General features: G+C 40.3%; 1 long non-coding RNA gene across 1 annotated transcript; it reads right to left on the reverse strand.

Annotated features, from left to right (window-relative positions):
* Positions 1–928: 928 nt before the first annotated feature.
* Positions 929–27,063, reverse strand: LOC122998678. Its single transcript, XR_006407477.1, has 4 exons — positions 26,128–27,063; positions 14,963–14,967; positions 3,446–3,449; positions 929–940 (listed from the first exon to the last, which is right to left on the reverse strand). It is a non-coding gene; the product is annotated as an uncharacterized LOC122998678 (long non-coding RNA).
* Between the last annotated feature and the right edge of the window lie 385 nt (positions 27,064–27,448).

The raw sequence follows: 27,448 nt of genomic DNA on the forward strand, positions 1-27,448 counted from the left end.
TCGACATAGAGACATAGAGTAGCTTTAATGAACCGCTATAAATAGATTTAACTTTTTTGGTCGGCGTGGAGGGATTAATTTGCTCCGGAGAGCAGCGAGAAGGCGTCTACTGCAGATCAGAATGTCCTTGAGAAAACGTCCACATCTACAAGTTGATGAAAACGCTTGCGGGGCTGAATCGAACTGCTTATGGATTATTGTATCCTCTCTTTTGCTCTGTTATCAATACTTTACCAAGAAGCTTTATCACCAACATAAAATCAGTTTGGCAACTTCTCAGTCATCGACCGACAAGGATGATTTGAATCTGACCTCATCTTCCTCAGCATCCAGCAGATGTTTTATTGTAAAATGATGCAGTTTCATCTCTGCAGCACATTCCTCTGTATATTATCTGGGACTGTAGGCGTAAAAACTAAAAAAAATAATGACATCAAATTAGTCTTTCAAAAGCAAGAGTTAGTTGATTTTTCTCGCTGTTGTTGCCTTGAGAGAAGCACCTAGTGGCTATCCAATTCCCTCCACTCGCCTAATTTGTGGAGCAGACTTTGTGCAGAATATTCATTAGCAGACATAAATATCTTCTTTCTGAATATTCATGACTGCAGGGAGAACAGGAGAAAAAAAAAAAAAAACACACTAGATAAAACATGGCGGACCAAGGTAATTGTCTAAGTCTATTTTCCTCTGGAACAAAAGAGTCTCAGTATTCCTCTGGATGGTTTTACCCTTCTACATAACACCACCAGTGACCGATATCACATCCAAACTCATCTCCTTAAAGCATGATAACTTCCAAATAAACAGAGATAGTACAAAATATTTATGTCATTACCTAAAGTAGAAGAATAGAAATATAAAAAATGAACAATTTTTAAAGAAAGACTTGAGACAATAGCAATATGGATTGTGCATAAATCTAGTATTATACAACACTAAACTTTATGAACAGGCTAATAATAGTGGCTGCTGATATCTGTTAATAGGTAGACATTTTTCAGCCTGGTCGCCAAAATAAAGCGCTGGCAGTTTACGTTTCTGCAAACCACAGAAACGTTGAATATCTACGTTTCAACACATGTGATACGTAACATATTAACATTTCTACAAAACGTATCATCTCAACATTTCTTAGGTGACGTAGTTCACGTGCGATCTATATGAGCTGATCTTTTCCCATATAGGAGGAGGAGGAGGAGGGGTCGGCGGTTGGTTAGTAAGTTTCTTGGAAGTCAGCAGAGAGCGCGGTTGGAGACCACCTCGAAACCGATGCCCACTTCCTGTTTCAACTGACAAAAGCGAGTGGGGTGTTTTTTTTTTTATTTTTTATTTTAACCCAAACCATGATCTTTCCCTAACCCTAACCAAGTGGTCTTTGTGCCTAAACCTAACCAGACCTCAACCACAGCGTTGGTACACCATAAAACATCATTATTCAACAGGTAGAAATGTTAATATGATACGTTTGTAGAAATGTTGATATGATACATATTACACGTTTCTGTGGTTTCCAGAGACGTTCAATGCCAACGTTGTCTTCTAGCGATTGGGTTGCATTTTTTGGTGGACAGTAAATATCCAAAATAACAGATTAACCTACTTAAAATACCTTAACACTAAATCCACTAAGTGACTGTTCATATAATTTACTATCAGATCATCCTATAGTCTATAATGTTCATGTAAGGTAGTATCTCTGTTTTCTGGACCCTCATAATCTGTGAAAACTCATACACTATGTTCCCCGTACTAGCTCTTTCAGTAGTTCCTAGTGTTGAACAGTGTTACAGTGTTTGGGGGGCAAACCCTCCCTAACACTCATTCATTCACATCAACTACCTCTGCTGAAGCCTGACTAGGTTAAACTAGTAGTTAAAGCATCTCTGAGTGAAACACCGTTATCGGCCAGTGTAGACAGTAAAACAGTCGGGTCTATGGATCTAAATGCGTCTGCCAATTCTGGATGGCCGCTAGATGCATTATCTAGGCATTAACACGGCTGAAAACTAACAACAGAAGGTGACAGTATAGAAAGTCAGTTGGAAAGACAAAAGGACACTGGAGCAACAGTTGAAGCTGTGAGGGGGCTGGTAGCGTCCCTGGCTACCAGCCAGCATGGCTCTTTACGTTGATTTAACTATCAAAATATATAATCTCTTAACACCAGTAATGTACTCTTTATTGAAGCTCAATAATAGTAAGAATACGTTCTGTATATTAAAGGACAGGTTCACAATTTTTAAAGTCTTAAAACAACAGTCAGGAGCCCAAATGAACATTGAAACATGTTTTATGAAGTTATTGTAACTAAAGTTCAGGAACAAGACCAGGCCCCGCTCTCTCTCACTAATTCAAACACCTGAGCCTCGTTAATCCAAATCACCTGTGCCTCATTAAGCCATTCACCTGTGTATATAGGTGTGTCTAACCCTTTCCTCTCCTGTTTGTCTTAGTTCTCGCGATCCTTCCCTCCAAACCTCACTCTCCTCCTCCTCTCTCTCCTCCTCTCTCCTCTCAGTAGGCAGCACTGTAGCCTCAAGAAGGTCCTGGGCTCAAACTCTGACTTATAAATCCATTCTTCTTGTGTTTGTGTGGGTTTCCGCCAGGTGCTCCGGTTTCCTCCCAGCATCAAAGACATGCGTGTCAGGGTTGATACTTCCATCTCAGTAATTCTCTTCTCCTATTTCATTGTAGGAACCACTGAGGGGATGATGAAGCTGAAAGCTCATCGAGACGTGCCCCCACCATAAGTCTCAACCTCCAGGTTCCTAGAAGATCCAGCCACATCAGGACTCCAACTGATCCCCTTTCATCCCTTCCCTTGTCACCTATCATCCCACCACACACAACCTCAGCCAACCTCCAGCTCCTGTTTATACAATCACCCCACTGCAACTGACCCTCATCCAATTCTTCCTGAATCTTCTTGCCAATCCCAATAAACTGTTCTTTTAAATACCACACAAATGGCATGGTCTTTGTCAGTGAATCTTGCCATATCCCTTCATAATGCACTTACAATGGAAGTGATGGGGGACAAAATCCACAGTCCTCCTTTTGTGCAAAAATGTATTTAAAACGTTATCTGAAGCTAATATGAAGCTTCAACGTCCAAATGAATTTTTAGTGCCAAGTTCCCCTTTTTGTTACTATTCTTCCACCTGCAGCTCAACAGGGAGACACTGTCCAAGGAAACACAAAGAGGGAATTTGATGCTAAAAAAGACTGTAAATGTGTCAGATGTCCACTTGATATGACTAACTCAGACTGCTGAAGCTGAATATAAGCTTCACAGAGACTTCTTTAAACGACTGTGTGGACACACTGTGGATTTTGGCCTCCATCACTTACAATGAAAGCACATTTGAAGGATCTTTTAATATCCAGTATGAACAGGAGGAATGATTACAGCGAGGAAAACCTCTTTCACTGTTCATACGGACACCTGACTGCTGGTTTAACACACACTTGAAAAATTGTGAACCTGTCCTTTTTAATTACACCATAGTATGAAGGCAGTTCACCACAGAGCTGTAGACTTGAGCCTTTGACTTGACATGAGATGTAAAAGCAAGTTTAGACTTGGTGAGATCCTTGAAAAATAAAAAAAATAAAAACCAATGAGACAGTGACAGGCCGTCCTTACATGGCTGCTCGCCTCAGGTAGTCATTAGGCTACTGTACTGGAAGAAAACACTGATTTCCATTTTGTTTATAAAGACATGACTTGGATGTGTCAATTTCCCCCATAACAAGAAGAAGAAAGATTGTATTTTTCATATTTTGCATACCGTAGATCCTTCTGAAATCCCTTGTGTACTTTGGAAATCAAGTCTCCCATCACTCATAGTGACTCAACCTTCAGTATATTTTATTATGAATGTTTTTCTGTTTTAAATGAAAAGTAGCTTTGACTGACTGTAACTGTTGCACTTCTATTTCTGCCTTTATGAATGAATTTAAACTAAGCAGAGCTCACTCTCCTCCAGTATAATCTGTAAACGTAGAGTGAGCAGCAGAGTATTCGTTAATCGGCTGAGAGCCTCTCAGTATCATTTCTCTGCAAGCTGCTGTTGTCAATTAAGCGAGAGGAAAGTGCTGAGTGCAGGTCTGGAGGAGGGAGATATCAAAACAACAGCCTGTAATGAGAATCCCCTCCATGGGACCGCCAGCCAATCAGAGAGCTCCCTGGGTAGATACCAAAATGATGTCAACCGGGTTTGGGCTCCGCTGCAGGGCTGAGCCATCGCATAATAACTCACCTGTTTCCTATGATGAAACAGATCCAGCTCTCTGCATCAGGCCAGTCAGTGCGTTTCATCACCAGCAGCCTTTTAGTTAGCAGAGCTTTGTGTTGACGCAGAAACGTATTGACAGCTTGCAGAGAGTGCAAAACCAGTGCAAGACATTATGAATAATACACCATCCTCCCAACATCACTGTATGTGTACGTTTCACTTTCAGTGTGAGCTAACTGACAGCAGCTGATGGTTGTCAGCGTGTCTGCAGAACAAAACAAATGGTGAAACCGTGACCCATATTTAGGGTTTTTACTGGAACTTTCCTGGAACTGATCAGTTAAAACTTATTTTTACTTTGGGGCATCTGACCATGTAATAGCTTCAAGTCCAATCAGGGATCTCCTCATATTTCCTGGTAGTCCTCTATTACACGCTAGTTCTTTGGTCTATAAAATGCAGGAAAATGATGAAACATATTAGAAAATAGGAAATATTCATGTTTGAGAAGCTGAAATCAGAGAATCTGGATTTTTCATATCTTAGAAAATGACTAATCGGTTATCAAAGTAGTTGGAGATTAATTTAATAGTTGGTAACTAATCGTTAAACCCATTAACATCCACCCTTTTTATAGAATTTTTGCCTATTTGGCACATTTAAATGTAAAAGCTTATAACAGAAGAGCTGTAAGGCCATGATGCATGTATGAGGCTTCATTTGACAAGTGACATCTTCTAGTTTCTGGAAATGTGTTTGTTTAGTATGCGGCTAAAACACAAACAAAACTACATCAGTTCAAATAAGGCTCAAAAAAGTGTTTTTGGTCCTCGTCTATCATGAGTCATATTTGAATAACAATAATTAGGACATGCTTTATGCCAGAACTATGCAGAGCATCATAAACCTTCTACATCTTGTCAACCTGTATATCCAGACCTCTAGGTCTAACCTTATGGGAGCTAGGGGAATTTTTAGTTTGTGGTGTCACTGAACCTCTCCAATCATCTCCAGTTGGCCAAATTGTGCAAATTGCTTTTACTCATTACAGCGTGAAGCTACGGCTTACAATTGGTTTAAGCAGGTCGCTGGCTACCCGCTGGATGTTAAGAGGTAAATCATTGCAGCTCTACTACACACTATCAATTAAAGCAATTAATGCCCTCCCCCCCCAAAAAGGTACTTTAATACCTGTAGTACTTTTTATCTGGATTTGGTATCACAACACGTCCAAAATTTGTGTTTTCTTCTGTAGATAGAAACTGTTCACTGTAATTTACAGTGAACTGTTTTAGGGCTGCAACTGATGTTTGTTTTTGTCATCATTGACTAATCTGTAGACTGTTTCTCAATTATTTAATTAATTAATTAAGCTCATTGTTTTCAGAAAATAATGGAAAATCACAATTTATTAATCTTCAAACCCAAAGTGAAGTCATCAAATTACTTGTTTTGTCCGACTAACAGCCCAAAACTCAAAGTTATAAAGCACATAAGACAAAGAAAAGCAGCAAATCCTCTCCACAGTGAAGCTGGAACAAGGGAATGTTTGACATTTTCTGCTTTAAAAATCACTTTAAAAAATTAATTGATCAGTAGCTTGTTCAGCCCTAAACTGTTAATTGTGATTTTCTTGAAATATTTTATATAAATAAAATTGGTTCAACTACTGAACTAATTATCCCTGAACTCATGCAGAGCAACTAAAGTAAAGTGTGTGTGCTGCAAAGTCTGTTTTTAAAATCAGGTTTCCATTTAGATTTTTGTCAGAGGTTAGAGGTTTCAACTTCATAAAATACAGAATAAATTAGAAATAAACAAAAAAAAAACACACAGAGACTGACTTTTACCCATTTTTTTAAATGTAGACAGATGAATTTAATACGTCTTCCACAAAAATCTCACACAGGAAAACACAGGATTAGACTAAAGCCCTGATTTATACTCCTGGATGCGAACACGTACAGCTGCAGACACCACGGACACGTAGTAGTTCTGCTTATACTACTGTTCAGAGTCCACGTTCCACACACCTGCAGTAGATCGGCGTCTGTCGATTGTAGCATAGTGGCCGTGTGGACTTTGCAATAAATTGGAGGTAAACGGTTGTCCGCAAAGAGCCTTCACGCACACCCTCTGGTGATGAAATTTACGGATGCAGAAAGTATAACACCGGCTTAAGCAGTCATCTTTTCTCTTCTCAGCTCTATTTTCTTGACTTTATTAACTCCATTTAACTGGCTCATTGTGGGATAACGAGTATTTTATCACACTGACTGAAAGCTGCTGTGGTTCGAGGCTAAAATCTAAAGTCTGGTGAGAAATAACTGTGAAAATACTGTTTTTAAGGATCCTTTGTGTGTGTGTGTGTGTGTGTGTGTACTTTATGTGTGTGTTTGTAGACCTTGCTGTAAATGAGGGGGGAGTTTCCTCTATCACTTTGTACAATCGCATTCCACTCAAAGCTTGTGCTTCATGACTAATTGCTGAGTAAATAATCTGAATCCAAACAGAGGCAGCTGGGAGTCTAGTGCGCTCATTAGGATGAGTGGCATCGCTGAACAAGGCGAACAAACACGACCTGTGATTACTCGAATCAGGACGCTGCTGCTCCAATCAGAACAGAACCAGACCTCATTTACATTTTGATGTTCATAGGAGTTTACTTTACACCCTTATTCAGAGAGCGAGAGAGATTTACAGCAAGGACATAAAGAAGTTTAACAGTTCGTGAAGCAGTAAAGGCTTCATGACATCTTTACTTCCTTCATGTGATCAATCTCTTGTTGAAACAGGATGTGGAGGGCGTTTCATGGTAACAAACAGGTAAACTGTGGGATGCACTCACCGCTCTCTACTATAAACAGGAAACAGCTTTCACCATGGAAACCGATTCTGTAGGCGACTCGATCGCCCACTCAGCTGTTTCACATCACATGTGTACAAAACAAGTGAAATCATTTAAGATTTTAGGAGCAGCGTTTTTGTTTCCCCTTTATTTTACCTCAGTCAATATGTAGTAAATCTAGCAGAAGGGAAGACGTATGACCAAAATAATAACAATGCTGAAAAACTTTATGTATTATATTTGTTATATTTGTATTTGAGCCTCCATTTATTGGTAGCAGATTTTAATGAGTCTAAACTAAGCAGCATCTAACAAAGCTTGAGGCTGAAGCCAATGTTGAAGGACCTTAAAGTGCCGCCAACGGCCGCTCGATGCTCCAACTGACTCCCATTCAAAAAAGCATTAACTTCTCTCTAGAAATACTAAGTCCAATCTTTTTATGTTTTAAATAAGTCATTATAGTCTCAATCTCTAAATTCAGGCCCTCTAATAAGTGTGCTGGTGGTCATTTTGGAAATTATTGCTCTGTTAATAAGATTTGGAGACTTATAGTAGCTTTGATGTCTGTCATATGGGCGTTGATTGACAGCTGTGATTGACAGTTGGCTCACCTGCTGCTCTCCCCGACTCCGGGACTCACACTGAGTCGGACTATTGATGCAATATTTCAGTAAGTTTAATGTTACTTGAGTATGGTTCCTGCCCTCTTAGCACAATTTAGCTAAAGTAGCTAATGTTAGCCCAAGCGAGCAGCTCTTGGTGTTCCTGGTAAGCTAACGTTAGCTTCGGTCTGAGGTAGCAGGTTGTGTTTGGTCCTGGTTCCAAACGGAAAAGATGGCGGCGACCATGAGCTGCAACTCTGAGCTTCAAACCAGCTCCAATGCAAACCAACTGGTGACGTCACCCCTCACTACATCCATCTTTATATACAGTTTATGGTCTAAACTGTGGGGCTCTTATGTTAAACTTACAAACTGGTTTTAACTCTCCACATGAACATAAAAATGGCAACGTAGCCGTTGAGTGATGCTGTAAAGCCCAGAATGGAGTTGAGTAGGTTTTTTAGGAAGTTAAAGGTTCAATTTATCTGGAAAGTCACCAAGAACGAACTGTGCCTTTCATCAATATTTCATTTTACCACAACGATGCATTTTGAGTAAAATATGATGGAACAAACAAACCTAAAAGTTACAGTTTCTGACCACACGAGATGATGGAAGAAGCAAAAGTCTGAAAGGATGGAAGCTGGTCGACGACGATTAGCCGATTGACAGAAAATGAATCGGCAACAATTTTGATAATCAATCGTTTTGAGTCATTTTTTTAAGAAGAAATTGCTAAAAATTTCTGGTTCCAGCCTCTAAAATGTGAATATTTTTTGGTTTCTTTAGTCCTCTACGATAGTAAACAGAATATTTTTGGATAATAGACTGTCGGTCGGGTCAAAACAAGACATATTTAGGAAAACAATGATCAATATTTTTCACCATTTTCCCAAAGAACAAATGACGAGAAAATATCGAGAAAATCATCAACAGATTAATCAAAAGTGAAAATAATCGTTAGTTGCAGTTCTAGAAGCTACATTGTCAACAAACAAAATGTTTTAGTTTCATTATTCATTCATTCATCTATACTAGTGTGATCTATAAAACGTAGTGAAAACTAAGGAAAAAGCCGATCATTGTCCATACAAGCCAATAATATTAAATTTACAATGACACAGCAAATCCTCACATTTATAAGGATTCATCATTTTAACTTTTCAATTAATCTGCTGATCGACTAAGCTTTTCAACATTACATTCAGTATTTTTTGAATAAAAAATATTGACATTATAAAGCCTGAAATGTGCTGCAGTGTCTTTGCTGTAAATGGTTGTCAGACGTCTTTCCTCCTCTCTGTTGCAGCTTCTCCTCCTCCGTCTCCTCTGTCTCTTATAAAATCCTGTCCTCCTTCTCATTATCTCCTTTTCTCCTCATCCTCCTCTCACATGCAGCAGTGTCGCAGGACTTTTAGCATCCGAGTCCTCATCAGTTGAACCCTGCAGGGCGGCAGAATAATAAACCCTCATTCCTACACAGACTGAACCACACAAACACAATAAACCCGCCGAGCCTCATGAGCTCAGACCAGCGAGAGAGTTAGGAATTATTCTAAAGGTGGGGGGTAAAATAAGGTGGGTTTGAAATTGTGCATGGGGGGGGGGGGGGGGGGAGCAGCTGCCTCCTAAACAGTGGCCTGCTGAGAGCCTGCAGGAGGGGTTGGTGGGATTTCAGCTCATATTGTGGTGTCATTTTGGTTCTGACTCCGTTTCATAAAGCTTTTCTGTCAACAGATTTGTTGTTTTCATGTCAGCGCTCTCTATTTTTATGCACATTTTGTTTGTTTACAGTCATATCGATGTCAAATCTGAGCGATTTATGAAAAACAGCTGTCGTTTATGTTGTTTACCTTCAGCTTTCTGGACAGCTTCTAGCATTATGAGGATGTTGGTGCTGCAGAAATCCTGTTTAGTCTTTTCATATACTTTTAAATTGCTGCAGAAACACTGCAGAATCCCAATAAAATCAGACACAGGGGGAATATTATCATTTATTCAGCTGTTCAGATGTTTCTGTCCATCTTATCAAAGTAAGTCCACAATTCACTCTTGTTAGCTCTGGTTTGGTCTCCACCAACTGTTGAGAGAAATATTTGAATGTGTAGCAGTTAGATCTTGTGCTTAATTCACCAGCTAGTCCTTTATTTCATCTATTTGCTGTTCGGTGCTGAACAGGTCGGATTAAAACTGTTAGGAAGCCCCGAGAAAAGAGTTTGCTGTTGGGTTGAACACACCATCCCCCTTCTACTGCCCTCTGTGCATTGTGTATGTCCCCTGTCCCCCTCCCATTAAAGCCCCTGGAAAGGCAAATCCATATTTGGCTATTAATCATGTAATTTGGGATCTAATGTGCATATAGTAAACACCTAAAAAGTATGAGAACATAGCCTCTGACATATCCTATGTAATTCTTTAGAAAGTTTCTCTCCCTTCTCTTGTTACTGGGTTGCAGTTAGGCGGGGCTAAACTAGGGAATTTATTACATAATAAATACCTGTCCAATCATATTTAGGAGAAAGATGATTGACGTGGCTATCCGGCCAAGCTGACTTCACAACACTTACTCTCGTCTCCTGCATGCAGTGCACTTTTCTTTGCTTTTAGCTAGAATGAAAATTCAAATTAGCCTGACATGGTTTGAAAGTTACTGTGTTAAGCTAACTAGCAGACTCAGGTACACCACCCAAATCTGTATCAATCCCGGAGTGGATAAGTAGCTCAAAAGTGTAGCATAGTAATGCTAATGCTAACCGTTTCATGTAAGTGAATGAAAGATGCTAAAACACTTAGGTTTGTAGTCTGGTAGGTACATTCAGTACTATATATTAGGGCTGCAGCTAATGATTAATTTCAATATTGATTAATTTGCTGATTATTTTCAAGATCAGTTTATTAATTGTTTAGTCTAGGAAATGTCAAATTGTCCTCATCACAATATCTCAGAGCCCAAAGCAATGTCTTCTAATGTCTTGTCTTGTCTGAACAACAGATAAAAACCCAAAGAGATTTAAATTATGATATAAAACAGAAAAGAAATGAGACGTGGAACCAGGGAACTGACTGATTGAAAGAATGAACCAATTATTTTCTGTTGATTGACTCGATTTAATTATTGCAGCGATGCTATACGTTGCAGTTTTATTTATTTTCCTAGACACCCACAAATCAACCAGTAATCCAATGCTGTAATAATACTACCTGGTTCTGTGTGTGTCAGATAATTTGTGGTAATTTTGATTAAACACATTTTTATTTGGGAACATGCACCATTTTAACACAAACCCCTCTACTAGACAGGGGCCTCGGGATTAAGTAATAGTGCAAGACTCACTTGACTTAATATTGAGGTTTAGAGTAAACAAATAAATGACCAAAAATCAATTGACATGCAGTAAACCTACTGAAGGCTTCTCAGACCTCCCCGGGCTTCTCCTGCCTTGCCCAGTCGGTGGTCTAGCCTCGGGGTAGCGGGGCAGTGGGTTTATCAGAACTTATTAGCTGCAAACAGCTGCCTGCTGCTGCTGAAAACCCTGAGAGCTGAGCTGAAATGGTTTGTCGATAAATTTAACTGGTCAACTCTTTTGATAATGGATTAAAAAAAACACTTCATATTCTCAGCCTCTCCATGCATTTACTTGTGGTTTCTTCTTGGTTTAAATCATTGTATATTAAATATTTGGGAGTTTTGAACAGTTGGTTAAAGAAAAGAAAACATTTGAATATGTCACCTGTAGGAAAAGACGCTCCAATAGTTTGTCATTTTATTGACTGAACAATGTGATCAATTGAGAAAATGATTATCAGATTAATCGATGAGCCCTAGATGAGACTGATTAGACTGAAGCAAACTGTAAACATGTCAAAAACAAACAAACTATGAGCTAAAAGAATCTGAAAAAGCTGCAGAGTTGGTAAGAAGAATAGAAGCAGTCCTTCACTCTACACAATGTATTTTAATTCAATGTCAGTTTAATTAAGGCAGGTTTAAAATAACATGACCATCACTGTTCTTAATATGAGTGACCTGAGTGGAAGCTGCACCAGTTCCTGCAGCAATACCAGAATTATAATGAAGTCATTCAGCTCCACTAATGGACCACTCAGAGCTGCCAGTCAGACATGATGGCCTTCGGGCTTCATCTTTCCCAGATGTCGGGCATCATCTCTGCCTCAGAGCCCCCTCTGTGGATCTCCCACAGGCTGACAGGATCAACAGGATCCAGCAGCGGGGAGTCTCGCTGCTTGTGGGGGAGGGTGAGGGTGGGGGGACGAGCCGGGCTTCAGGGCCTAAACACTTCAGACTCCTCTGAGCGGCAGCGCCGAGCGAGGATCCTGGTTCTTATTATGAATCTTCATCGATGGTGATTTCTAATGATGACAGTAAAGCCAAGAGAGTTAATAAAAACTACTTCATGTGGTGCTGCACTGCTGTATGCATACTAATGTATACATCTTTTCTTGGAAAACTTTTTATTTATTTGTTTGTATTAATTATTAAAAAAGGGGGGAAATGACTATAAAATGACTAACACCACACAGATAAATGCTTTATGTGTGTAAAGAGGTTCTGCTTTTTTACTTTCTTGCACTAGTGAACACTCATCTGCATTTTCTCCCCATTTGTCTCTTGATTTTCCATCATCAGAAGCATTTTCTGAGCTTTGCAGCACACAGACACAAACTCACTGTCAAGTTTTTGACACGTAGTGAAAATTCAGCCCAGTTGAGTTTTCAACTTTTGTGCACAGGACCAGAGTTTGTGTCTTGTCAAGATATACAAGAACCAAGATTTTTCTCTAATCCTAACCATGCCACAGCTGACCTGTGCAGATGTTATAGAAATATAGTTGTCTGTGAACATAAACTGGGATTTTGCAGAATCATCTAATATCAACATTGTTGTCTGGCGCTAGGGTTAGAAACTGATGTGCTCCTTTTTCCAAAAACTGTATTTTTCTGAAAACAATGTGTAAAGAATGACAATATGTGTTTTGCACAAAAATTATATATGTATGAAAATGTTTCAAACCCGGTTTAAGTACAGCAGTGACAGGAAGAAGCACAGTACCAGTCCAAAGCATGGACACACTTTCCCCTTCACTTCAATGAGAAAGTGTGTCCAAACTTTAACTGTAGTTACAAAGCTTACATCTCTGGTCTAACATCTTGCTTGTGGGCATTTAAAACAGTGGTTTGTATTTTCCCAACTAGTCTGGGGATTCAAACTAACAACATAATAGTCAGGATTCTGCTTCTGGTCACATTCTGCCATCAGTGTTTACAGAGTCAGGTGCTGAAAATATAGACTACACTTTTCTCCGGCGAGGGTTAAACATTCACTAAACCACATTTCTGTGGTGCTTATGTCATCATGCTGTCAACAGAGATGAATTATCACCTCGACTCTCCAATAAACAGCTGACACTTTCACCGTTGTAAACAATGTGATTTCCCTGAGCCCTGAAAAGCCCCCATGTTTGGTCCCTGCGGCTGGTGTCTGACGCTCCCTCCCTCCATGAACACAATGTTCCTGATAACTCCAGACGCTCAGGTACGAGAGCCGTGTTCATTAATTGATGACACAGCGGGGCAGCATCCTGTTCAGTGGCGTGCGTGAGTCTCTGTGGTCATTGTCTGAAAAACAATCTGTGCAGAAAGTGGAAGAGGGAGTGATGAGGCTCGCCGCAGAGTCAGAACAACCAGCCATTCACTGCAGTGTCAAAACAAGGTCATGTGGATCCTTCGTAGCTCCATAATGCACTGTTCCCATGCAAACAGGGGAGCCTGCAGCAGCGCACGGAGCTGCGGAGCAGCCGGCCGCCTGGGGATGAATGATTTATCTGCTGAGAGGGAAGCACACAGGCAGCTAATGGAGCTGGATGTACAGCTGCAGGAGGATGGAGGATGGAGGATGGAGGATGGAGGGAGGAGGGGAGTCAAGACAGACAGACAGACAGAGACAGGAAGCTGGAACAGAAGGACAGAAGGAGACTCTCACTTCTTCCTTTAGCGTGTGTGAGGCTAACCGGCCAGACAGCTGACATGTATGTTTTTGTCTGTGTTCGCGTGTGTGCACGTGTGTGCACGTGTGTGTGTGTGTGTGTGTGTGTGTGTGTGTGTGTGTGTGTGTGTGTGTGTGTGTGTGTGTGTGAGGATATTAGGACACCAGACAGAACAGATGATCCGGGTGTGTGAGTTTGTGGTGTGCATGGTTTTGTGCACGTATGCATCAGTGTGTGTGTGTGTGTGTGTGTGTGTGTGTGTGTGTGTGTGTGTGTGTGTGCTTATACATGTGCTCTGTGTGTACAAGCCTTAACTTAAAAAACACAACAGACCAACAATGCATTTGTCTGTCTCTCAATACTGTCTGATCATATCGGTGGCACTTTACTGAAGATGTATTGTTGAATTTCTAAAAAAAAAAAGGTTCAGTAGTTTCTAGAATCAGCCGGCTTAAAGGAGTAAATAGTCAATTTTCAGCTGTGGATTTAAAGCTGCTGTGTGCTGTAATTTCCAGTAGAAGAAGAACTTCAGTGGTTGTGTTTACAGTAATGAATGATTATGTCACCATAGTGCAATGATGTGGCTCATTGGTGTTTTTTTTTAATAGTTTTTTCTGTGGCACAGAGGAATAAGATGTATCAGGCTTTACTCACTCGCTAAATGGGGCGTGCTAAATGTTTATTTAAAATATTGGTGGGAAAGATCACGTCCTTGTTGTTAGACTAGTAATGCCTCCAGCGGGTGGATAACAGGAGGGAACCTTAGTTATTATTAGCTTACTAAATTTAGGATGTTAGCATGTTTAAGGGACTGTAATAGAGAAATTGCAGCTTGTGTGCTAATGTTAGCATTCAGCTCGAAGCACAGCTGAGTAAAGATGAGGCTGAAGAAGACTTATAACAGTTAAGGGTTAAGTTAGAGTTAAGGCTGCAACTAATGATTCAATTAGATCTTTGGTCTATAAAATGTCAGAAAATAGTAAAAATTTTTGATCACTGTCTCCCAAAACCCAATGTGACGTCTTAAAATGTCTTCTTTTGTCCCGACCAGCGGTTCACAGCTCAAAGATATTCAGTTTACTATCATAGAAACCAGAAAATAGTCACATTTGAGAAGCTGGAACCAGATAATTTGGACTTTTTTTCTCTTAAAGGATGACTCCAAAGATTGATTATAAAAATAGAGGCAACCAATTGATTAATTGACTAATCGTTGCAGCTCTTGTGTAAGTAGTTAGCTTGTCTTGTTCAGCTGCTTTCATCAATCACGTATCCTTCATCACATTTGCCCCAAGAGTATCTCTCCAGCAGGAACAGTGGGGTTGTCTGGAGTGGAAAAAAGGTATTTAGCATGAGCAGTGACAGTGAGAGTGGAATAAAACTGCGAGGAAAAAGATGTTGCACATGTTTCAACCGCACATGACAAGTGATGTCATGGAAATGTAGAGCAAAAACAGCAGGGAGAACTTAGCAACAAAGATGTTGATCGAACAACAAAACAATGCAGTTCTGGAGGATAACCACTTCAACACAAGCAGAGTAATTGCAGTCACACACACACACAACTGTGTGCTGCTGAGGTTTTCTAACCTTTGTTCTCAAGGGCGCCACTGACTGGAGCCGGCCGTGAGTGATGGAGTAGAGAACAGGGCAGCAGGGAGGGGGGAGGAGGGAGGAGGGAGGGAGGCAGGATGGATGGAGGGAGTCAGCCAGGCCAGCCTGACCGACTCTGGATAGTCACACCGCAGCTCGATGAGCCAAAGCTTCTTGGATGAACTTCCATCTGCTCACCACTCTGTCACCTGTGATCACAAAGTGAACTGCAGAGGATGAAATAGATTTAAATACAGTTCATGTAATACATGTAGAACGCTGAGTACAGTGTTGTAACGCTTTAATTACAGCCCATCCAGATACGTTTAAATTGTGGGTTTTAGATGTTTTTTTCAGTTTCATTTCATGCGTTTGAGAGAAGAAAGATGAGGGAGAGGAGTCGTTGTGTCGTAGTGAATAAATGACCAGACTAGACAGCAGTCAGGGATATAACACACCGTCTGTGCAATCCTCAAAATGTGTCAGAAAAAAAACATCATCAGGACATGAAATGATCCTGCAAACTATATTAAATTCCTCTGAGCCTTCATTTAAAACAGGCTCATATTAGCAACATGACTTCATTTCTCATTTCCTGTTCTGTAAGCATAATTTACATTTTAGTAAAAAGCCTCACAGTTGTCTAATCTGCTCCCATTTTTATTTTACTGTCACTGTTAATGCAAACTCAACACTTCCAATGTTTAATGTGAAACATCAGTTGACAGTAGTTTAATGCTGAACAAAACAACAGCAGTGTAAAACTGATTGGAAATACTGTCATCTGTGACAGCATTTCAGTTAAAGAGAGAAACTCAGAGTGATGAGAATGGTTTGGTTATGATGTTGTGCTGATGGAATTAGTGCTGTGGTGATGAACATTATGCTGAATTTCCAACCAGGTGCTCCAAGCGATGGAGGATACATCAGAGGATTTAGCCTGGAGGACTCCGGAGCTGCTGTCAGCACGTGACAACAGAAACTACTGGCACTGGATTTTGAATCGGTAAAGAGAACAAGGCTTACCTCTGCAGTCCAACTCAGCGTGAACTTTTTTTTTTTACACCACAGTCAGCCAAAGAACCAAATCTAACAGCCAAATTGCTTTGTTTCATTTGTGTTTCTGCACATCCAGGTTTTACATTTTCAATCTGTGTGCTTTTTTGTTTGCTAGTCTTTCCTGGTGAGAATATGTGGACAAGTGTGTTATGTGTAGGTTGTTTTTATGACCGTATAAAACCAAACCAAACCAACAGCCATGATCGACCGCAATCGTGTCGCCACATGAGCCTCCAGTATTTTCTTCCCCAGCTTTTTATTGTGGACTGGCCGTTCCAGTCACATGCACACCCAGCTATTATGTGAGACTTGATGATTTTTTGATTACAAGCTTCATTATTTCAGAATTTACAGTATTAACAAACAAGTAAAAGTTCTATTTACTTGCTCTGAGAGTAATCCCTCTCAGAGCAAGATGTTGCCAAATGTTTGTTCATAAAATGCTCAAGATGCAAGCTTTAGATGGCGAGCAGGAGTCTGTTTTATTCCAGTTAAGGTCACTATTTAGTCATGGCCGTTAACAATAGCGACGTTTGCCAAATACCATGTTTTGCTCTCTAATACAACGTACAGCAAATAAATCTTTGGGTTTATTATCACTACTGGGCACAAAGCCTGTGTTAAATGTTTACAGATCTGGACATTTGGAGGAGTTTCAGTCGTATTAAGAGTCCAAGCTGATAACTCTGGATCTGTCGTCTGAAAACAAGAATCCACTAATCCCATAAATATGACTACACTGATCGCACTGTCTCCAAAAACTTGGACGCCAGTGTGAGTGCAGTGACTTTTTGGGTGGAAACAATCTGTTTTCTTGTCTTTTTGATGTGGAAAAGTTGGCTGATCAAAAACTTTTTAGGTGTTGGCATCCTTTAGCAGCCAGTTCTGTTCTTTTTAATGCACTGAGGTTTGTGGTTCAAATCCCCACACGGCTGATAGGAATATAATGAGGTAAAACTTTTTCGGTGTACTTTGTCAATGAGAATGTCATTATTTGTAGCCGGCACCTGTGCTTTTTTTTTTTTTTTTTTTTTGGTGATTGTGGTTGTGCATATACCTCTGAATCCCCTCTGAATTGGAGACACCACAGACTAGTGGACAAATAATGGGCTGCAGTGTACTGGCAGCGTTTCCAGGCCATGAGGTTGGCAATAATGCAGCAGGCAGACGGAACCGGCTGGTGACTGAAGCTCAAAATGAGTTTGGCTATCACAGAGAGCTTTGAAAGGTAAAGCAAAGTGGGCCATCATGAAAATTGTTGGGAGTGTGTTCTAAAATTACAGTGATTTATGGTACAACATTAGACACGGATTATAAAGGTAATTGGTACAGTAACTCCTTGGTTGGGGGAAAAAACTAACTTTTACAGACACTGATGATTCTGTGAAGAGTTTGGGAAGTTGTTCATCTACGTTGTTTAATGGTCTTTGTTGAGCAAGAAGCAAAGTAATATCTCATATCTTGTCTTCTGGTTTGACAAGAGATACAGTTTAATGAACAGACCACAGATTTTTGTAGATAAAATCAAGCATCTGTGCTGTTTTGTAATTTATATACCATTAATACCTTTTTTAGAAGTGATGATTGGTTGGTCTGGTCACACCTGTCCAAGGTTTTACCAATATGCACCAATTTTTGACACATTCACACCGAAACAAATGCACATACTTGTAACTCAATGCTCAAGTTTGGAAGAGTCCTGCAGGACTTGCAAATCTTTCTGCAATTTGCATTTGTGAAACCATTTGCAATCTGCTGTTCTTGTGAAACAGGCCTCTAGTTAACAGTTCCATCAGTCTGTTGAGAAACAAAGCCAAGCAAACTAGACGTAAAGTTCTCAGGATGTTTTGAAATGAAATGATTCAGACGACACATCATGTAGACTAGTTTCTTAAAAGCCAGAAGTGTTTATAGGTCTTCTAAACGGCCACACTTGCAGCTGGGTGGACGGTTTGCTGTCGTAGAGAAGGACGTGACGTGATGAATCTTACAGATAAGGAGGTTTTTATGGTGAGAAACATTTGGTTAAACAAGCAGAAAGTGTCAGAAATAGTTGTGTGAAGAATGAAAAATGAGAGTTGGCACCAAAATCAATCGCCAAATAACAGACACAACCCCCCTTTTGTAAACTAACTAACTGTATTGCTTTCATAAAGACGTATTGATTATTCAAAGCTCCGTCAGATTGAAGGTTTTGAATAATCAGCTTGAGCAAGTCTCAGGGTCTTATGGAGCTTTTGAATAATCAATACAGCTTTATGAAAGCGGTACGTTATGTGAATGAACATTTACAAAAAGAGTGTGAACATTTTATTTAAAATATTTAAACATTCAAAACGTAGCAACGTCTCCTCTATTCAGTGGAGACTTGTGATTGGTTCGCTCGCTCCATGTGAAAGAAAGACATAGTGAGGCGTTAACAGTGCGATGTTTCATCTGTATTTTCACACCTCAAAATAAATGTCACAAGTTCAGCAGTGTCACAGGGCACAAACTGTAGAATGTTCTAACTTTCCTGGTTCAAATAAAAAGCCAGTTTCCACGTCTGCTCACCGGAGCGACAGTTTGAGAAGAATAAATGCATTTTTCCAGCTGAGAGCAGAGCACCTGGCTACATAATATCACATTATGTTGGACTTTCTAAACTCTACCAGAGTATTTTCTTTTCCGAAGGTTGCGGTGTCCTCTTGAATGTGCCTTCAATCTTTTACCTCGTTTAAAAAGTATTCAAAAGCTTTACAATCTGTACAACACAACATCCTCTATTCTAAAACCCTCGATTCAGGTGAGGAAAAAAAAACAAACTAACAAAAGAATGAAAGAAAACTGAGCAGAAGAAGTCAAAACTAAGTCAAAACTAAGTGAAACTGACAGTGAAAGTAAAACTGTGATCAAGCAGCTAAATCCCAAAGTAAACAATAAACTGAAAGATGAAAAAGGAAACCAGAATCTGAAGCAAAAAACAGCAAAAGTTCAACTAAAATTTAAAATACAAATTTGCAAAGTAACCAGAGTATAGTAGTTATGTGTATTTTGTAGTTTATTTTGTATAATATTATCAGTGTTGTTGTGTGATGTGAGTGGATGTTTAGAAGTTTTAATGAATTCAATCATCTCCTCATCGTCGCTCTTGTTTTGGTCAAAATTGAATCTCCAAAACATAGAAATTGAAAAGTTATTCACATTTCAACACTGACAGATTCTGGCAAAGAAAATAAGATGGAAGAGGGAAAACATGTTGCACTAAAGACTCTACGACTATCACATTGTGTCATCATGTAGCAACAGGTCACCAAACAAGATGGAAACACCTGAAGCAGGTGTTGGTTTGATGTTGACGTCTTGCCGCCGAGCCCAGCAACAGATAACAACAGACGAACCCATCCGAGATCTTTCTGGAGAGCAAATCTGTAAACCCCTCCGAAGCTAATTAGATAGCTTCTAAGATGTTGTCAAACTTTGAGTTGCTTAGCAACAAGGATGATGCAGCACACTTCAATCCCTTAAAGCTCTGTGACGACTGACGCTCACAGCTGAGATTTGTGTTGGAGAAGAACAAAGCTGCTGTCTGATCACCACCAAAAGTCCAATGAGAAGAGAAGAGGAGAGAAGAGAGAGGAGAGGAGAGAAAGAGTCGCCCTCGTGGTCTTTTTAATCTCCATCATGTTGCCTCTGATCAGGCGGCAGGTGTTCAACCTGCTCTGCAGTCAGACCCCCTCTCCCTCCCTTTGACTTTCTCTGTCTCTTTCAATCTCACTCAGGCTCACTCACCCACCCCCTCATTGTCTCTCTCTCTCTCTCACACACACACACACACACCTGAGCATGCATCTTCATTCGTCAAACACAGACGACCCACAATACCAGCAAAACCCCAATTTATGACTTAAGCATACAATTTCTGCAAGAGAAACACTCATCTACACAGTAATACATATACACAAAGCGGACACACACACACACACACACACGCAGGTGGGCTGCAGCATGGCTCCCACCCTGTAATTAAATTCTGTATCTCCCACCTGTGTTACAGAAGCAGATCTGATTCAAGGTAATTACAGGGCTGCAATGGAACAAAACAACAGAGGACACACACACACACACACACAAACCATCTTAACCTCTTATGAAATACAACAGAAGAGGGAGCACACACCTGCTACAAAGCAACACACACACACACACACACACACACAAATGAAAGACAACAGGGGGGTTACATCACACCGCTCTGTGTTTCTCATCAGGGTTTCACTGTAAATCTGCCGCCTGTCACACGTCTCAGTGTCCCGCTGCAGGTTACATGTGAGGCCCTGCTATTCTGTGTTCACCCCCCCCCCCCCCCCCCCCCCAGTGTCTGCAGTGATTTACAACTGTCAGTTCATTGTATTTAGATAAAAACACTGTCATCACCACCTTGGATTTACACACCGTCATGTACACCTATATACAGTTCATGCTTCCGTTAGCCGGATAAGAAATCTGATGTGCCTCCGTCTCAGTTTCACACTTTATTCTGATCTGTGTGTACGTCCCACACACACTGAAATCTACATTTGCCAACAACTTAAAAACTAAAAAAATCAACAAAAGGAAAAGAACAAGAAAAACAAGAATGAAAAGATCAAGAGGGACAAGAAAAGAGGAAGAAGATAGAATTAACTGAGAAGAAAGAAACAGCTGCTAACAGTTTACAGCTACAGTCAGACCAAAATCCACCTGCTGAAATTTACTTGCATGGTTTTGGCCAAAAGCAAGGAGGACGGGAAGTAGTGTTGGTAGGGTTGTAAACATAAACTGTGAGAGTTAACGTGGCTAGTGTGCTAACAGCAGCAGTCCACAAAGTTATGAATGATAAACTGCCGTGCAGTTATAAAACGAGAATATGAGCAAACGATATTTCCTGAATGTGAGGTCAGTCTCTCCCCTTCTCTTCAACCGGCTGGACGCTGGAGAGCTTTGTGATTTTGTGGGTAAAGTTTCAATCAGATTGAAGGACCAGAAGCGAATGTGTCTCATTGTGTCTCCACATAGACATGAATGTGAAGTGAATCTCTGACTGAACCACTCCAGACCTTTTTCACAGCAGACATTTTGACTTTTCATGGCTGCAGGTGGAAATGAACTGACGGTTTTGTTCCATTCAAGCGTCCAAGAAAGCCCTACTGATGAGCCACCGTGCACTAATATACCAGGGTCATGAACTAGTATGCTAGTGTGATTTAAGTAATTTTACTGTCTCCATGTCTGTTTCTTATTTCTGCTTCTGTCATATCTGATAAAATATACATACAAGTAAGTAGATTTTTCTTTACTGTAAATAGTACAAATGTATCATCAACGCAATTATCCCAATAAGTAATCAGTTATCAGCTTTATGTAGCCTCAAATGTTTTTATTGGGTTTTCAAACAATTACTCCAATGCCAGTATAGTACAAACATTATTATAGTATTCCAGGAACAGTTGAAATACTTTAAGAATTTATTAACCGAGCCCTGAATCATGTATCTGATCTTTTCCAACTTCAGATGAACCATCAGTTTAATATTTTAGCAGGATAATGAAGCATATTGCTTTACTTCCACTCAATACCCCCAATATCCTGTTAGTGTTTCCTGCACTCACATGGCCTGACACATGTACAGTACCTAATACTCTAAATACTAGAAAGGTCTGATATATTTAGAGGTCCAGACGTCCTGCTAACGGCTAAATCATAGTGACGACATGTTTTTTCTCCTCCTTCAAAAGCTAGTGTGAACTTGACTTGTGACAGCCATGTTTTGTTTTATTACTTCACACCCACCTGACACCTACTTCTTCTTCTTCTTCTTCTCCTGACAGGTTGCTACAAACTGTACCTTCCCTTTGGTGGGTTTGTGTTTTCATTATTCTTCCCACAGATAGGATGTAAATACAAAGTCTTGAATGAGGGCGACCCAGTAAGCTGATAAGGCGAGATTAGTTTAAAAAGTTGCCTTTTTATTTACATCATATTAACTTTATATCAACAGCATTAAAATGTACAAACTCTACACTGACATTTAGTCGTCTCATACTGTTGAAACATCATTTATCTTTTTATGTTTCAACCAAATTTAGCCCTGTTTCAACCCTGATGTCTAGACGTCTTTTTTGCCTACAAATCACCAAACCAGTGTTTACTGGGTGCACAAATTAGATCTTAGGTTTCACTGACTTTGCTGCATGCTGTTTTCTCCTTGGCTCTCTCTCATGCACTTTCAAATAACTATGTTTATACTGGTTAGACATGTCTCTGAATGTGTGCACACTGTGTTTGAGTCGTGCACATACATGTGTGTTAGTCTGGGTGTGTGTGTGTGTGTGTGTAGGAGCCAGGTTGTGTGGGGGGAAAAAAAATTAAAACTTGCATCTGTACATGCAAATGTGTTCATATATTATGTAGCTTTGTGTGTATGAGAGAGAGAGAGAGAGAGAGTGTGTGTGTGTGTGTGTGTGACGGCTGTCATGGGAGTTGTCTCCACAGATGGGGGTTCAGTTATTCCTTAATGACTTCAATTACAGAGATGGGACCGTACATCACAACAGAGCTCCGAGCCGAGCACCAAACTCATCTGTGGCTGCAGAGAAACAATTTGAAGCCTCCCCTCCTCCTCCTCCTCCTCCTCCTCCTCCTCTTCTGCATGTTTACTGAGTCATGCAACGAGCCAAAAAACGTTGAGGATTTATGTTTGGGAACCAGGGGACGACAGGAGCTCGGCGCTGTGCAGCGGCGGATTCAGCTCCACTGTGGAGCCAAGAGGCTGGACGGCTCCACAGCCAAGACTAATTTCTTCATTTTCTATGCCGTTCAGACTGATTTGGTTCAGCGTTCACTCTCTGTAGTGAGGAGAGGAGGGTTTTTCAGTGTCATGCGGTGGCACTTTCCCAGCTACATTTCTGAGAAGATGCACAAACGTTTGTCGGCGGTCGCCAGAGCCAGTTCCACATTATGCGTCTATTTTTTGTAAGTACTGCGGTGGTGGCAGCCTTTTCTTTACTGGAGATACAACTGCCAAACAGACATATTGTCACGCAAAATTTGTGACTCTCGCTTGAGTCTCTGAATAGCATCTCAAATGGGCCAAAAAAGTAGAGCCAGACTGTAACTTTCCAAACTGCTCCTCTCAACAGGAGCAACTCACTGTTGGTCTCAGTAAATGAAGAAACATCTGGCCTTTACTGAAGTCACAAAAACGAGACTTGACTCGACCTCAGTGACACTTTTAGCTTCATACAGACAATCCTTAAAACCATCAAGTGTTGTATCATTGTAATATTCAATGTTTAGAGGCCTGTTAGACTTTGCACCTTGTTTGGTAATTCTTTTATGAAAACCTGCCTCGACTTTTTCTTAAAGACTTATAAGCAGCTCTAGAAGGATTCATGAATGCCTTTTACACAATAAAAGTTACCAATGGCCTCTAACAAACACTAATAGACATCAATCTTCTTCACTTAATTAACCCTTTTTAAAGAAAATGAACTGCAAAAGCACCCAAAGCTTTTTTCAAATGTGTTGACAGCTGGCCTGGTGGCATCTGGCTTGTAAAAAGTTTTTAAATGAACATAAATTTAAAAAAAAAAAAAAAAAAAAATCACTGTTGTGCAAAACTGAATATAAAAGATTAAATCATGTCCACTGCCTCCGTTGAGCTTGATGTGACCTCTGAAACTCTGTATGGAGCAAACATTTACCACGTTATATAAATAGAAATGAGCTATTTTGATATATTTAGCTGAGTCGATTCTATTAGAACTGCCACAGCGGTAACTTTGCAGCTATTTTGGCACCAATGTGATGCTACCTCTACAGTTCTTTTTGCCAAATGGTTTTGAAAAGCGCTTTCTAAATCAAGTTTACTTACTAGTGTGAGATATATATCAGAAATTCCTGATATCTGTTACTTGTAATTACAACCAGGACTGTTTGAAAACTTTGGGACTAAAAATATCACGTGAATGTGGCCTAAAAGTTGAAGATACAGTTTTTCCTACAACTCTGTAGTAGCTGAACACTCGCAGAATAATCAATTTTACCTTCGTCAACATGAAGAAGTCTTCAGATTTGGCTTTGCAGTATATTAGCAGATATTTATTTACCTCATATTATGGACGGAAAACCTCAGCAACATGTTTCAGTGAGAAACTCACTGAGGTACAGAGGCTAGTGGCTCAGAGGCCGACGAGGAGACGATGCTGGACTAGAGAAAAGTTCTACTGTAAAACATGTCTTTAGTGTAACCTACTTTTAAACCTGTTCTGTCCTTCAAAAAGTCCCATTAGACTAATGTTACAGTCGCTGTACATACTGCAGGAGGAATACCTCTACATCCTCCCCCCTGCACCCTTAAGCTACATGTCAGGAGCCTTCATCCTGATGGAGGCACAGAAAAACAGGCAGCGAGGGCAACATGAATACCTCCATGTATTTATTACACAATGGACGCCGTCGCCTGCAGCGGAGGGAAGGTTAGCGAGGAGCCCCAACTACAAATGAGAGCTCGGGGGGGGGGTGAAAGAATCCCTCTGAGCTAAGGTCCCGGGAAATAATTGGGGTGAGGAAGGCAACCGGGAAGGAGGCTGTGGTGTTTTTTGGTGGGAGGGTGGGAGGGGATGTGGATCGGTGCGGGGTGAGTTTGATATGCTGATGCAGGAAAACGCAGTGCGGAGAAGAGAGAGGAGGGGAGGAGGAGGAGGAGGAGGAGGAGAGTTTGAGGGCAGGCAGGGTGGGATTATTAGGAAAATGGCTCTGGCAAGAGACGAGGCAGCCTGGTCCGGGCCTGAGAAACGAAAAGTGTGTGTGTGTGTGTGTGTGTGTGTGTTAGTGCGCCGGTACTTCTGTATTTGTGAGGACCAATTTCAGTTTTAGACCTTGAGAGTGAGGACGTGTTTGGAAAGCAAGGGCAGCTTTAGAAAGTGAAGACAGTTGTGTGAAAAAGTGAGGACATTTCTAACGAGAACGAAGAATTTTCAGACAGCTTCAAGAATGAGGATGATTCTGAGAGCGATGACAGCTTTTGGAAAAATATTTGTGCTAATTGAGAACATCTTTTGAAAGCAAGGACATGTTTGAAAAGCGAGGATGTTGTTAGACATTTTTTTAGACATATTTTTGAAGGTTCAGGTTACTCGTGTCAGTAGGTTTTAGGGGTTTAGGGTCTGCATATGTCAGCGAGAGTCCTCACAACTATATACTGTAAGTACCGTCTCGTGTGTGAGGAAGTTTTGTTCACCCAGCAAAGGTGCCTTTGAGTCAAACACTGTATACCAACAACAAACACACAAACAGAAACACACACACAGCCTCCAGGGAGAAGTTGGCACGGTGGCTAAACTGCAGCTGTCAGAGGGAGGATGGAGGGAGGGAGGGAGGGAGGGGAGGGAGAGAACGGAGGAGAGGAGAAAGAGTTATTGGACAGCTGGAGGAGAGGAGTTAAGGATGGAGTGATGCTAAGAAAGAGAAAGTACTTGATGGAGTAAGTAGGGAGTAGTAAATGATGAAGGTGAAGGAAGGGGAGGGAGAGGATGGAGGGAGAAATGAAGGAGAGAGGTAGAAAGAAGGGAGGAGAGGAGAAAAAATACAAATGAGGTATGAAGAATATGGAGCAAAGAAGCAACAAGAGAAGAAAGAACAAATGGGGGGGGTCGTTAAGGACAAAAAGGAAGAGACTAAAGGATGGATTAGTTGCCAATTCTCTGATTCCAGCTTCTCAAATGTGTTTCTGGTTTCTTTAGTCGTCTGTGACGGTAAACTTTGGGTTGTTGATCAGGACAAAACAAGACATTTTAGAACGTCATCTTGGACTTCGGGAAACAGCGATCGACATTTTACACCAAACTACTAATTGAGAAAATAATCAACAGATTAATCAATAATGAAAATAATGATTGGTTGCAGCTCTACAGAGGAGTGAGGCTAGAAAGAGTGAAGAAAACTAGATATTTAAGAAAGAAAGTGAAAGATTGAACAGGAAAGACAGAGAGGAGGGATGATAAAGGCCAGACAGTTAAAACAGCAAAATTAATGCAAAATCTTTTTCATTAAGTTCAACTTTGGTCAAATTTGAAATGCAAATTGGAGCCACTGAACAACAACAAGCTGTCTCGAGTCCAAACTGGAGGAAGCTTTCTTAGTTAGCTCTTAATTAGCTGTGTGTCAACATCCAGCTTTATTTAACCCTCCTCTGTTGTTGTATACTGCTCCACAACAGAGGAATGGTTTACAGTTTTTGAGACAGGATTGATAGCATAAATATCTTTAAAACAAACTGTGCAAACTTATTGCTTCATTAGTGATTGTGCTAACAGCTTGCTAACTAGCTTGCTAAGCTTGCTAACTGCGAGGGAGAAGTAAACAGTCCAGTACAGAGAAATTTAAAAGACTCTGGGAAAACTGTGACTGACTAGAGCTAGCATGTTCCCTGCTTGCTAAAGTGTTAGCCGTTAGTTTGCTAGCTATAGCTAGTTCTGCGAGTTGTCACTATGGCATCAAACTTAAATAGCACTGCCTGTTTCACCGAGACATGTGGATGAGTTTTGCTTTCTTGTGTGATCAAACCTTTAAGAGAGAAGTCAAATGAAGATTCATTATTTTGAGGAGAAAATAGGTCAAAAAAGAGTAAAGAACAAGGAATCAGATGGTCTACAGAACAGGGGTTCTCAACTGGTCTCACGCTGAGACCCACATTTTCCCATTTCATTAAGTCGTGACCCACTTTTATAGAATTCAAACCTACCTAAAGTTATTTTTCAAAAAATATCCTTCAAAAACACACGTCATCTTTTTTTTTTAACATAAATACATATATTTACATGTACAAAGTGCATTTCAAAGCACATTATTAAGAAACTGAGGAGGAAAGTGCATGCACACTAAAATAAATATCAAAGTTGCACAAAATAATATATAATAATAGTAATAATAAAATACTCTCAGTTGCAAGCACTTTACTACATATTACACAGTGGGGTTTCTGTCCCTTTTTATCCTCAATGTATGAAAATCCACATTTTAAATACACAAACTTAAAGTGAACATCAATCAAATAATGGTTACCATGGCTACAGCGTGAGA

Source organism: Thunnus albacares, chromosome 15, assembly GCF_914725855.1.
Source record: "Thunnus albacares chromosome 15, fThuAlb1.1, whole genome shotgun sequence".
Lineage (NCBI taxonomy): Eukaryota > Metazoa > Chordata > Actinopteri > Scombriformes > Scombridae > Thunnus > Thunnus albacares.